The sequence below is a fragment of the Canis aureus genome, chromosome 16 (genome assembly GCF_053574225.1).
Source record: "Canis aureus isolate CA01 chromosome 16, VMU_Caureus_v.1.0, whole genome shotgun sequence".
NCBI classification, from domain to species: domain Eukaryota; kingdom Metazoa; phylum Chordata; class Mammalia; order Carnivora; family Canidae; genus Canis; species Canis aureus.
The window spans coordinates 35,902,323-35,911,089 of record NC_135626.1 but is presented as its reverse complement, the minus strand read 5'-3'; positions in this window follow the sequence as shown (position 1 = coordinate 35,911,089).

The following is an 8,767-nucleotide window of genomic DNA, read 5'->3' as shown; positions in this document are numbered from 1 at the left end:
TTTCTTAAATAACACATATGAATGAGATCATATGATAATTGTCTTTCTCTGACTGACTTAGTTTGTTTAGCATAATACCCTCTCATTTCATCCATACGCTTACATTCCTTTTTTTTTTTTAAAGGTTTTATTTATTTATTCGTGAGAGACACAGAAAGAGAGGGGCAGAGGGAGAAGCAGGCTCCATGCAGGGAGCCCGATGTGGGACTTGATCTCGGGACTCCAGGATCAGGCCCTGGGCCGAAGGCGGCGCCAAACCGCTGGGCTACCGGGGCTGCCCTACTCTTATATTCTTAACACATATACTTATCCTTATATTTTTCCCAGAAAAATCTAATGGTAATTCATCAAAACATCTCTCCTCATTCTGAGAGACAAGAATCTTAGCATCTTTTTTTTTTTTTTTTTACTATATTCTGAACTTTCCCTCTACATATCTTATGCTCTTGTTTTTTGATATTTAAATCTAAAAATATTTACATATCACTCATTATTTATAACAATTATTAATTAATTAAATTAAATTTTTAAAAAAGATTTTATTTATTTATTATGAGAGACACACACACAGAGAGGCAGAGACACAGGTAGAGGGAGAAGCAGGATCTATGCAGGGAGCCTCTTCTATGCAGGGAGCCTGACGTGGGACTCGATCCCAGGTCTCCAGGATCACACACTGGGCTGAAGGTGGTGCTAAACTGCTGAACCACCCGGGCTGCCCTAATTAATTAATTTTTAAAAAAGATTTCATTTATTTATTCTTGAGAGACAGAGAGAGAGACAGAGGTAGGCAGAGGGAGAAGCAGGGCTTCTCATGTAGGGAGCTCAATGTGGGACTCGATCACGGGACTCCGGGATCATGCCCTGAGCCGAAGGCAGATGCTCAACCAGTGAGCCACCCAGGCATCCCTATAACAATAATTATTTAGACACATCAGTTTATTTTCTTGATTTTTTTTTTTTTTAGAGTAGGCTCCATGCCCAATGTGGGGCTTGAACTCACAACCCTTGAATCTAGAGTCCTATGCTATATACCTACTGAGCCAGTCATGTGACCCTGTTTTATTGATTTCTAATCTTTTTTTGTTTTTTTTATTTTATTTATTTATTTTTTTAAATTTTTTTTATTTATTTATGATAGTCACACAGAGAGAGAGAGAGAGAGAGGCAGAGACACAGGCAGAGGGAGAAGCAGGCTCCATGCACCGGGAGCCCGATGTGGGATTCGATCCCGGGTCTCCAGGATCGCGCCCTGGGCCAAAGGCAGGCGCCAAACCGCTGCGCCACCCAGGGATCCCTCTAATCTTTTTTTGAAAGATTCTATTTATTTAGTCATGAGAGACACACACAGAAAGAGACAGAGATATAGGCAGAGGGAGAAGCTGGCTCCCCACAGGGAGCCCAATGCAGGACTCGATCCCAGGACCCCAAGATCATGCCCTGAGCCAAAGGCAGACGCTCAACCGCTGAGCCACCCAGGTGCCCCTATTGATTTCTAATCTTACTGTATCTCGCTGAATTCCACTAACTTCCTTTTAGGTATATTTTCCTAGCGATGTTTGAGTGAATCTGAGGGTTGAAAAGCCCCTTTTATTTTATTATTTTTTTAATAATAAATTTATTTTTTATTGGTGTCCAATTGCCAACATACAGAATAACACCCAGTGCTCATCCCTTCAAGTGCCCCCCTCATTGCCCGCCAGCCAGTCACCCCCACCCCCCGCCCTCCTCCCCTCCCACCACCCCTAGTTCGCTTCCCAGAGTTAGGAGTCTTCCTTGTTCTGTCTCCCTTTCTGATATTCCTACCCATTTCTTCTCCCTTCCCCTCTATTCCCTTTCACTATTATTTATATTCCCCAAGTGAATGAGACCATATAATGTTTGTCCTTCTCCGATTGACTTATTTCACTCAGCATAATACCCTCCATTTTCATCCACGTCGAAGCAAATGGTGGGTATTTGTCATTTCTAATGGCTGAGTAATATTCCATTATATACATAAACCACATCTTCTTTGTCCATTCATCTTTTGATGGACACCGAGGCTCCTTCCACAGTTTGAAAAGCCCCTTTTATACTTTGTAAGTTTGCAAATGCCTATTTCACCTCCTTCTTAAAGTTACATCTATGACAGTTCTTCCCATTGGTGTTCCCATGGGTTTCCAAGATCTACTTGGCAGTGCCTTCTGACATCTCTTGTTGCTAATATACAGACTGCTTCCAGTATGGACATCATTTCCTTGTCTGATAGAAATCTATTAGTATTTGTCTCCTTTTCTGGTAGTTTCAAGTTTTCCATTTGAACCCTTGATCTTTTGCAGCTTCACCATAATAGGTTGATTTGTTTTTATTTTTCCTGCTCAGAACTTGGTGTGTACTTTTTTTTTTTAAGATTTTATTCATTTATTTTGGGAGTGGGCTGGGGAGGGGCAGAGGAAGAGAGAATCTCGGTTCCCACTAAGTACAGAGCTGGAGCCCAATATCAGGGCTGGATCTCAGGATCCTGAGATCATGACCTGAGCCAAAATCAAGAGTCAAATGCTTAACTGACTGAACCACCCAGGCACCCCTGGTATGTGCTTTTCAAGTGGAGAATACATCCTCCTTTTTTCAACCCTGGAAAATTCTTAGCCATTAACTCTTTGAATAATGTGACTCCCCATGTTTGCTATTCTTTTCGATAGAATTTCCATTTGCTGCCTTCTAGACTTTCTCACTTAGTCTTCATGCCCCTTAACCTACTTGTCATTTTTTTCCCCTATGCGGGGAATTTCTATGTGGTATTTTGGGAAATTTCTTCAGATCTGTCTTCGGTCTCCAGGTCATGGAATCTCTTTTCAGCGAAGTCCAAGTTGTTTTTATCTCTCTACTGGCTTTCATTTTAATGCTTTTTTCCACTTATAGACTTTCCTTTGGAATCTTTTTTATATCTGCCTGTTCTGGCTTTTGTCTTAAGGATTCAATGTCATCTGTATTATCCTTGGAAGATGCAAACATACTCATTTTGTTATTTTAGTTTATTTTACTTTTAATTTTTAATTTTTATATAAATTTTATTTATTTATTCATGAGAGACACACACAGAGAGAGGCAGAGACACAGACAGAGGGAGAAACAGGCTCCATGCAGGGAGCCTGACGTGGGACTTGATCCCAGGTCCCCAGGATCATGCCCTAGGCTGAAGGTGGCGCTAAACTGCTAAACCACTGGGGCTGCCCTACTTTTAATTTTTTAAAAGTAATCTCTATGCCCAATGTGGGGCTCGAACTCACAGAGATCAAGAGTTGCGTGCTCTTATCGACTGACCCAGCCAGGTACCCCTAAAGTTGTTTTACTTGGGTTATTACAGTGCTACAGAAATGATACTGATTTTTGTAGGTTGATCTTATCCATACTCATTTTAAAGTTTGTTCCAAATTGTCTTACCATTTCTAGTTCACAGTTTGTTGCATCTGCTAGCTATCTCTCACAGGACTGGTTTCCTTATACACTTTATAGCATTTATTTAGGAGTTTATTTTTGGAAGAATATCTCTTTGGTTATTCCTTCTCATGGGAGCCCCATTATTAGTCTGACATATGAATATGTTATAGTTTGGTGCCTTTTATTTTTAAAGTTTATTTATTCATTTTTAGTACTCTACACCCCACATGGGGTTTGAACTCACAACCCTCCAAATCAAGAGTCACATGCTGCTCTGATTGAGCCAACCAGGTGCCCCAAGGGTGCCTTTTAATAGTTGATCTTTTGGAGTTAGTCGGGATCCACCTGTTTTGATCCATTCTTATGTTAGTCAGCTAGGGGTTTTGGCAGGTATTCATTGCAAAGTCAGTCTATTGATCAAAGAAATTCATATAGTTGGGTTTATAGAAAAAGGGTGAGGATGGGAATCCCTGGGTGGCTCAGTGGTTTAGCGCCTGCCTTTGGCCCAGGGCATGATCCTGGAGTCCTTGGATGGAGGCATGAATCGGGCTCCCTGCACGGAGACTGCTTCTCCCTCTGCCTGTGTCTCTGCCTCTCTCTCCCTCTGTGTCTCTCATGAATAAATAAATAAAATCTTAAAAAAAAAAAAAAAGAAAAGAAAAGAAAAGAAAAGAAAAAGGGTGAGGTCAAAATTCAAGCCTTGCCTTGGATGAAAAGTAGGCATCTCCCACTGAAGGAATGGGTGTAGGCTCCTCCTCTTAGGTGTTAGGTGCACCCCATGTCCAAGTGGCAGCATCTTTTCTGGGTGTGGCAGGGATGGCTGAATGTCTTCCAACATTTATTCTTTCTTGCCTTTTTCATGATGGCCTCTCAATATACTCAGGGTGTCAATAAGTTCAGTCAAAAGACCATGTTTCCCAGCTTACCTTCAAGGTTGGGGTGGTCATGGGACATAGTTCTGGTCAACGAGATGTCTATGGAAGTCACTTGTTAAGGGGCAGATGCAACTGGCAGTCTCTGATTTTTATACTTGGTCCTTCCCCATCACCCCATAACCACCACCACCAATGTGGAGCTGATGGCTCCAACTTTAGCAGTCATTCTGTAAGAATGAGGATGAAGCCTCATCTGAGGAAGACCAGGAGCAAAGAGCTGGAGGAACCAGAGTCCTTGGTATTGTAAAGCTGCCAGCCTAGCTGGATTACCTTCCTCTCGATGTCTTGTTATACAAGCTAAACAGGATTGTTGAATTGCTCATGCCACACTTTTGAGAATTCCTGGTCCATGGAGATTTCAATTCCTAACAATACTCAGCGTATCCCCTTCTTGTTATTGGGTATGTGAACAGTTTGGCTGGGGCTCCAGCACCTTTTTTGTAAGTGCTTGCATGCTGGAAGGGGCTTAGCCCTCGTTTGCTTAATTGGTCATAGATAAAGGAGTGTGGTCAGAAGCTTCCAGGGCTTTACCTCTGTTTAAATCTGAGACCAAGACAGAGCTCCACTTAGGCTCACTTTCCCGGGTTGGTCCTTCTGCTGCTCTCAGGCCTGGGACCTTACAACACAGCCACCAAAAAGCCAACTAAACCCTATGGTATTAGGTACCCTGAGCTTTGCACAGTGCCACCTGGTTGAACGAAAGACCTTTATAAAGTGTTACAGTCTGAAGTACGCTTGCAGTGGACTGCAAATAAGCTCTACACACTGATTACCTGGCTACCTGGGTCTTTCGGGAGCCTCTGAATTAGCTACTGGACCAATGCAACTGGGTAGTATTCTCAGGGGAGTCAGATTACTGGCTGACAATGCCATTAGGGTGTCCTTTGTAGTGGGAGGTCACTCTGTTCCTTGTTATGGCAGCTCTAGAGAAGCTGGGAGCTGGTGGGAGTGCACTGGGTAATGGATGAATAGCTAGCTCTAAGTGAAGACAGAAGCCTCTTAGATAGCTTTGGTGATACTTGCACTGGTTCACAGAATACTACATTCCCTGTATTTGCTCTGGAAGGAGAATGTCCAGTCCAGGTGATAAAAGTCTACGTCTAAACCATTCCTGTGGGGTGCACCTGGGCAGCTCAGTCAGTTAAGCATTTGCCTTCAGCTCAGGTCATGATCTCAGGGTCCTGGGATTGAGTCCTGTGTTGGGCTCTCTGCTCAGCAGGGAGTCTGCTTGTCCTTCTTCTGCCTCCTCTCCCTGCTTGTATTCTCTCTCTCTCTCTCTCTCTCTCGAATAAATAGATAAAATCTTAAAAAAAAAAAAAAAATCCCTGCCCTTGGTTTCTGTCTGGGCCTATGTCACTGGGCAGAAAAGAGCTACTTAAGTCAGTCTTGGCTCTGAGAAACCAGGAGATTTTTTTTTAACTTGTTTGAGGGATATGAGTAGAACCTAGAGTAGGTGGTATATGGAGAGCTGAGGACATAAGAATTGACTGGGTAGTTTATAAATATTCCCCCAATCCAGACCATGGACCTGAAATTCATGGGCAAGATGGCATAAAGACTGTGGTCCCATAATCCAAAACTGGAGGTGGGTGAGGGAGATGTAGGCACTGGTTGGGGTGTTAGGGTCCATTTCCATGGGTGATGATTAGAGCCACACGGTAGAGAGAACAAGGATAATCCCATTGAAAAATGTGTGTGACATCTTACTGAAGAGAGGCTGGTGGGGCATAGTATTGAGCTGTGTGTCAGGAAGAAGAAAACACTAGTGGTCTCTGATGCTGGAAGAATAACCCCAGGTGACATTTCACTTCCTCATCCAGCCATGGCAGTCCTCTTTACATTTTACTTTTTTTTTTTTAATTTTTATTTACATATGATAGTCACACAGAGAAAAAGAGAGAGGCAGAGACACAGGCAGAGGGAGAAGCAGTCTCCATGCACTGGGAGCCCGACGTGGGACTCGATCCCGGGTCTCCAGGATCGTGCCCTGGGCCAAAGGCAGGCACTAAACCGCTGTGCCACCCAGGGTTCCCTACTTTTTAATTTTTTAAAAAATATTTTATTTATTTATCTGAGTGTGCAAGCAGGGGTAGCGGCAGGCAGAGGGAGAGGGAGAGGCAGACTTCCCACTGAGCAGGGAACTTGATATGGGGCTCCATCCCAGGGCTCTGGGATCATGACCTGAGCTGAAGGCAGACACAACCGACTGAGCCACTCAGGCGCCCATCACTTACACGTTTTCGTGGATGGACCATACTGATTAGAGAAAGATTGCTAAGAAACTGTGTTAGCTTGGCAATATAGAGATGGAATAATTTACAAATGAAATTTTTATAGGTCACTTAGCTCTGAAATATGGCTAAAACTGCTGCTGTTGATGAAGCTCCAGGGCCAGTGCCAGGGAAATATATTCCACACAACAGGAATCGTAAAAGGGGTTTCAGAATTTAATAAAGAGCATTTTATTGTTTTCAGAAGTGTTCATATTTACAGTAAAATTCCCCTGGGAATTTATGATCATAACTACCAACCAAGAAAAAAAAAGGATAACCATTGGTAGATAACTGAAATGAACTTTGGTTAATTTCCAGATAGTAGTTCCTGAACCAGCACTCTGTGATATTAATATTTGAAGTCACCTCCCCTGAGGTCCAAACACGCAGATTCCCAGATCCCAAATTCTGATGTGGAAATGTGGGATCCTCACAAAACTGCAAGAGCTGACATGTCTTATTCCTTGAATCTTCCCTTCTTCTTCCATTGCTAAGATCATGGAAGAGGAGAAATGAAAGAAGAGTCCTAATAGAGCCATTGATGAGTAGCTTTGATTTCTATACTAACCAGTTTTAAGGCTTATTGACTGTTTTGTGGGGAAGATACAGTATATCAGGCTATTATTGCTACAAATGTGCTGTTTAGCCCCAAACTCAGTGGCATAAAACGGTAAGCATTGGGGTGTCTCAAAGAATTGATTTGTGGGGTGCCTGGGTAGCTCAGTTAAGCATCTGCCTTTGGTTCAGATCGTGTTCTTGGGGTCCTGGGATTAACCCGTGTCAGGCTTCTCATTCAGCAGAGGGCCTTCTTCTTCCTCTCCCTCTCTCCCCCCATTCACCTCTTTCTCTCTCTCTCTCTCAAATCAATCAATCAATCAATCAATCAATCATCTTTTTAAAAAAATAGTAAGTATTAATTATCACATTCATGCTCATAGGTCAGTGGGGCACCTGGAGCAGCTCTGTTCATGGGTCTCTCATATTTCTGGAACCAGGGCATCTTTTTCTCATGACAATTGTAGCAGCCCAGCAATATGAGTAGACACATGCAATGCATCTGGAGTCCTGGGCTCATTCTGGAACACTGTCACTTCTGCCCCTACTCTACTGGCCAACTCCAACACCAGCAGAGTGGAGAAGGATACTCCACCTCCAGCAGGAGGAACTTCAGAGTCACATCACCGAGGGGACCCATACAAGGAATGGTGAATAATTTAGACCAATGATGCGATCGACTATATGTAGCCTGTTTGTCAGCAGTTGAGGTTATAGAGGTACATATAACCCCACTCTCTCTCGACTTAGGACACTGCCAAGAGCATGAAAAAGTTGAAGGCTCTAAGTGTCCCTTTGATTTAGCAGTGTGAAGATCACTGGGAATCTTAGCAGAAGCAATTTTTTGCAACACTGTGGAGTGGAATCCATAACTGAGTTATTGAGGCAGGTGCGGCAGGTGAAGGGATGGGGGCAATGAGTGCAGACAACTCTTCAGAGAAATCTGGCTGCAAAGGGAGGAAGGAGAGAGTGGCTGAAGAAAAAACTGGGGAGAATTTTTCTTTTTTTAATGAGGCATGAACATGTTTAAATATTGCCTGTGAGGGTCCAGGAGAGAGGTAGGAGGTGAAGATACAGGAGATAGAGGAGGTGATCGATAGGGAAAGGCCCTGAGAAGGAGTGGGTAGGGAGGGCCCAAGGAACAAGTGAGATTAACCCCCTAGGTAGGAGGAACCCACCAGACCTACCCTGGACTCCTGATCAATGAGAGATGACACCAATCCCCCATCTTCTTCAGGGCTGGCGTGGCTAAGTCCTGAGTCCCGTGTCCTATAATGGAGCATCAGTGGTTTGGATCTGAGTGCCCTTCTCGGCATCTACCCCTGCAAATTTCATTGGAATGGACTCAGTCATTAGATAGAGCCAAGTTTCCTCTAGTCTTATTTCTAACACCTAGTACATTAGCTCCACATTTACCTTTGAATCACCTGCAAAATGTCATTAATAGGTCATTAACCAATATTTCTTCTTCTAATTATTCCTGATGCTGGTGTTGGTGGGAGAAGGCAGAGACTTTCAGGGTCTCTCCAGGCTGTGGGAAAGGAATAGGGTTAGAGGAGAGAGTGGAAGCTGAGACCCAAG